Source organism: Monodelphis domestica, chromosome 2 (genome assembly GCF_027887165.1).
Source record: "Monodelphis domestica isolate mMonDom1 chromosome 2, mMonDom1.pri, whole genome shotgun sequence".
NCBI classification, from domain to species: Eukaryota; Metazoa; Chordata; class Mammalia; order Didelphimorphia; family Didelphidae; genus Monodelphis; species Monodelphis domestica.
Window position 1 is genome coordinate 274,731,187 of NC_077228.1, and position 6,000 is coordinate 274,737,186.

Genomic DNA, 6,000 nt, shown 5'->3' on the forward strand with positions numbered 1-6,000 from the left:
AAGGACTGATTCACATTTGTCTTTGTTTCCCTAGCAACCTAATGTGTGGAACTTGGCAAACCATCCATTAATGCGTTGGGGTGGATTAATTAGATGGGTCTGTTTGTACCTGGGCCAGAAGAGGTGACTCATCCTTGTGGCAGAGCCAGCTCAGCTTGGCGGGGTGTTTTGCTATGGCCCCCCCTCAGCCCCCTTGGCCCCCCCCTCAGCCCCCTTGGCCCCCCCCTCGGCCGCCGCTGTCCTGCTGGTCTTCTCACCTCACGAACAAAACACACTCTTGGGTGCGTAATAGAAGGCGTTGGTCCCAGCCCAGTGCCATGGGGAAAGGCGGTTCACCTCTCTAGCAGGGAGCTACTTTCCTTAGTCTCTCTCCTTGTCAGAAGAGCCAGGCAAACAGGAAAATCGGGAAGTGCGGCTTAGACTCTTCTTCCAGGGAAATACCAAGTCAGAGCATTTTCCTCCAGACGCAGATGAGGTAGCATGAGGTAAAGGGACTAGCCGAGCCGTGCAGTGGCAGTGCTAGAAGCACAAGGACAGATTATCTGTCGAACTCATTTTGAAGGGTTCCCTTAGTGTTTTCATATTAGAAGTAGGGGACACGAGGAGCCTGCTGATAAACAAAGAACCTTTTTTCACCTTATGGTTTGTTTTTGTTTTTATTTTTAAATTAATTTTAAATCTTATTTTAAAAAATTTTCTATGGTTACATGATTCATGTTGTTTCTCTCCCCCTTCTTAGAGCTGACGAGCAATCCCACTGGGTTGCTTGTCTACATGTATCATGGTTCAAAACCCATTTCCATATTATTCAGTTGTGTCAAAGAGTAATCTTTTAAAACCCAAACCCCACATCCTATGCTATGGTTTAACCTTTAGCTTCCCTCAGAATCAATACCGAGTATTGGGTCCAAGGCAGAAGAGTGGTACGGGATAGGCAATGGGGGTTAAAAAAAATATCGGACATGAAGTATTCCACATCTGTGGTCATCATCCCCTCTTCTGCAAGAGAGACATATAACTTGCCTTTAATGAAAGCTGGTATGTAATTTTGACTGCTCTATCACAGTAACTAAGGAGTTAAGGGACTTGCCCAAGGTGACAAGTATCTACGTAGTTGCTCCTTGACTTTTTTAAAATTTAAAACAATTTTCTGCTCAATACAAATTCAAACTTTTAATTATCTTTTAATCCTTACACTCCTCTCCCTCTCTTCCTTCCCCATCTCTCCCTCTCATCTCTGTCTCTTTCTCTCTTCCTTCTCCCTCCCTCTCATATTTCTCTTCCTCCTTCTCTTTGTCTCTCCCTGTCTGTCTTCCTCTCTTCCTCCTTCTCTTTATGTCTCTCCCTCTCTCTGACTTCCTCTTTTCCTCTTTCCCTTTCTCTATCTCTCCCTCTCACCTTCTCTTTCTCCCTCTCTCCTCTCTCTTCCTTCCCCTCCCTTCTCATGTTTCTTCCTCTCTTTCTTTCTCACTCTCTCACTCCTTCTCTGTCTCTGTCTCTGTCTCTCTCCCTCTCCCTCTCCACCCCCCAAACCACACTTCCTCTAATGCAAATGTTAGCTTTTTGCTAGAATAGGTATGTGGGAGTTCCGTGGTCTGCCTTTCTTCAGGTAGAAGGTGTTGAACCAGATTGGGATTTGGCCAGTTGTCCCATGGGTCAAATCCAACCCTCTGTCTGCTTTTGTATGGCCTGTGAGCTAACGGTGCGCGGACCCTGAACTAGACATCTTCTAAGGGCAATTTAAGCTCTAAACTTTTAATTCTAAGGTCTCTTGGCTGTTTACCCAAATCATTTTTTTTTGGTGTGATTTAGACCCATAATTTTGTCATTGTAAAGGATTCTCCCAGCAAGGAAGCTCTTCCCATAGACATCTAATTAAATTAGATCAAGCAGAGATTAATTGACTTGCCCAATGTCAACTAGTAAGTGCCTGAGGTCAAATTTGGATCTTCCTGATTTCAGGGCCACTTCTGTACTTTGCCCAACCTAGCCTGCCCCTGATGATCATAGGTGGCTGCCTAAGGGCACCAGCCTGTATGTATCAGAAGTGAGATTTGAACTCGTGCTTCCCTGTAGTCCCAAGTAAGTGAAACATTCCAGATGCCTAACACCCTCTCACTCCTCCATAAGCTAGGTGATGCAGTGGATAGAGTTCTGGTCTTGGAGCCCAGACATGAGTTCAAATTTGGCCTTAGATACTTCTTAGCTGGGGAACCTTGGGCAAGTTACTTCACCCTGTGGGTCTCAGTTTCCTCATCTGTAAAATGAGCTGGAGAAGAAAAGAGCAAACCATTCTGGTATCTTTAAAAAAAAAAATCATTACCATCCACCTTAAAATCAATACTATGTATTGGTTCTAAGGCAGAAGAGTGGAAAGGGGTGGGCAATGGAGGTTTAGTGACTTGCCCAGGGTCACACAGCTAGGAAGTGTCTGATACCACATTTCCAGCTCTGACTATTCACTGAGCCATCCAGCTGCCCCTACTTTAGTATCTTTGCCAGGAAAATCCCAAATAGGGTCACAAAATACAGATATGACTGAAAACAACTGAGCATCTAGGGTTGTTGTAAGAATCAAATGATATTATAAATATAATAAATACTTAAAAAGCGCTTTGCACAGTGCCTGGTTGGTGCTTACAATATGCTTATTCCCCTCCTTCCCATCCAGTATGTCTCACTGCCCTAGTCATAGAGATAGTAAATATCAGAACCAGGGATTTAAGCCCAGGTCTATCTTGACTCCAAATCTAGGTCTCTTTCATTATTGCTGCCTTTCACTCATCCATAAGAAAGGCAACCTTGGAGAAGATCTAAAATAATACTGACAGTTCGTATTTGTAAGGGCATTTCAAATATGCAAAGCCTTTCCTTCCCAGTAGCCTTTCAATACATTGATACATTGATTCGATATTTCGATACATTGCTATTTCCCTCTGACTAGGAGATCTCATCATAGGGAATATATGTGCCACAAGAACAGGGAAACGTAAGTCTTGACAGTATATTTTATATGTGTGTGTGTGTGTGTATGTGTTTGTGATCAAAATAATGAAATTTTAAAAATATATAAAAAGTATAAGGGTACTATTTGTAATATTTTTTAAAAATGGAAACAAACCATGCACCTCGTACTTGTTTTGAGTGCCCAACAAATTGTGGTATATGAGGAATATGGAGAAGACCCAGAAACCTTGGAAGACTTACATGAACTGATACAAAGTGAAATAAACACCCAGGAAAACAGTTAACATTAAACACAACAATGTAAGTGGAAAAAAAGCATAGAAGCTAGAAAGGAAGTTGAATGTTACAAAAGCACAATACAGAACTTAATTCCTTCATGTTAAATGGAAATTTAACATTTTTGTCTGCTATTTGAATACTTTTGTTGATCGTGACAAAGCTAACAATTTTCTACACGTGTCATTGTCCCCATATTACAGACTAAAAAACCGAGGCTCACAAAGGTAAGTCTCCCATGTCTTCCAGCAAGTTTCAGATCCAGAATTCAAAGCTAATTCCAGTCCTAGTGCCTGATGTGTCACAGAGTTCCAGTGATCCTTTAAGCTGTGGCAGCAGACTTATAGAAAGTGAATAATCTCCCAAGATGGGCTAACTTGGAAGAGATGACCTCACTTAGATACACCTATGGTGGCATTTGCTAAACCAGCAGATGCATTACTTTTACGTGTTTTTCCTTAATATGATTAAATGTGGTGTAGCTGTAAAATGGTAATCCCTGCCATCAGGAGACACCTGGGTGCGAATCCAGCTTCTGAGGCTTTGTAAGAGGAGGTATGCTCATGAACCACTCATCCTTTAAACCTCAGATTCTACATCTGTAATACTGGGAGTAAAATAGTACTCACAGTGCCTCACAAAGTTGCTACTGCTGAGATAATGTACTTAGAGTGCAAAAATCTGCAGACATGCACATACTGGGTATCTCAAAAGTCTTGGGAGTTTATTTTTTTTTTAACCTTAACATTATGTATTTTTTTTTATTTTCTTGTTTTCTTGTTTTATTATTTGTTTAATTGTTTTGGTTTCAATTCTAATAAGAACAACAGCAATGGCTGGGCAATGGGGGTTTAAAATGTTACTTTGCCCAGGGTTACACAGCTAGGAAGTGCCTGGGGTCAGATTTGGACCTAGGACCTCCCAACTCCATGACTACCCTGCTACCTAGCTGCCCCACTTAGTATTTTTTTTTCTCTTAAATAAACCCTTGCCTTTTGTCTTAGAATCAATACTGTGCATGGGTTCCAAAGCAGAAGAAGCAGTAAAGGCTAGGCATTAGGGGGGGGGGGGGGATCAAGTGATTTTTCTCCCCAAGATTACACAGCTAGAATGTGAGATCAAATTTGAGCTAGGACCCCCTTAACTCTAAGCCTAGATATCTAATATAAAGAGATTTTATTTTACCAATGACTTGTAATAACAAATTTCTACATAAGTTTTCCAAAGTTATATGATCCAAATTGTCTCCCTCCTTTCCCTCCCCACTCCCAGAGTTGTTGAGCCATCCAATCTGGGTTATAACACGTATTATCATGCAAAACATTTCCATACTCGTTTTTGTAAGAGAATAATAATTAGCTCTATCTACTGTGCTACCAAGGTGTCTCACTTAGTATAGTTTTTTTTTCTTTTAAATAAACCCATACCTTCCATCTTAGAACAATACTGTATATTGGTTCCAAGGCAAAAGAGTTGTACGGGCTTAGGGAATGGAGGCTGAGTGATTGCCCAAGGTCACACATCTCAGAACTATTTGAGGCCAAATTTGAACCCAAGGCCTTCTGCTCTCTAGCCCTATCTCTCATTCTACCTCTGAGCCACCTACCTGGCCCTTTAGTGTAGCTTTAAGCTTAATAAGCTTTTAGACTTTTGAGATTCCCAGCTTAAACACATAAACACATTAAAAAATAGGTATGTGTGTATGAAGATATATATACATATAAAAAGTTAAAAGTATGCACATAAAGATAAATTTCATGGTAAGGTGTAAAAATTAAAATTAGATCTTAATAATAAAATATATTTTAGGAGATTTATTAGGGATCATTAGAAATAAAGGAATAAAAGGGATAGCCATTTCAAAATCTCTACTCACTGCCACCATGCTCACTGACGGCCAAAAAGAGGGTGGGATTCTTCATGTCCTTGCCTAATATCCCCTGTCTATAGGAAGTACGTAATGACATGAAGTCAGTGGGCTCTTGGGAAATGTAGTTCTATTTTTACGGTAACAGATTTTCAATTATACATACCCCCCTGAGATCCGTGGAAGACTAGTTTCTCCAATGGATCCTGTAAACATAACCAACTTTGAAATTACAATAATTTGAGGATAAGAGGATAGGAGAACAAAGCCAATGATTGCTAGGCACATTTACAAAAAGTCAATTGGGAGGGTAGCTGGGTGGCTCAGTGAATTGAGAGCCAGGCCTAGAGACAGGAGGTCCTAGGTTCAAATATGGCCTCAGACACTTCCCAGCTGTGTGACCCTCATTGCCTAGCCCTTAATAGTCCTTTGCCTTGGAGCCAATACATAGTATTGACTAGATAAGGGTTTAAAAAAAAAAAGCCAATTAGGGGGCAGTCCCCTTCAGCATAAGAGTATACATACAAAAACAAATGCATTCAATCCCACACAGTTCAAATCACCACTCTGGTGCAGTGTGTGGTCTGTGTAGGCATCTTAATGGTGCCTTCTCCAAATAGTTCACTTTTTGGATTTGGAGAGGTAGCATGTTTCTTATCCTAAAATTAGTCTCAAAAAGAATTTAAACTTTTCAATTTAAAATAATAATAATACATCCTCCCCTGAAGAGGGTGTTGAAAAACACAGGGATCACTTAGGAATGCATGGCTGAGTTATGAGGTATATGAATCAATTGGCAAAAGAAATAAAAAACATAAAAAATCCAAATAAAAGAAAAAATTTGTGGATGAAATAGAGACTATCAAAGTCTTATGTGTAAAAATTCTTAG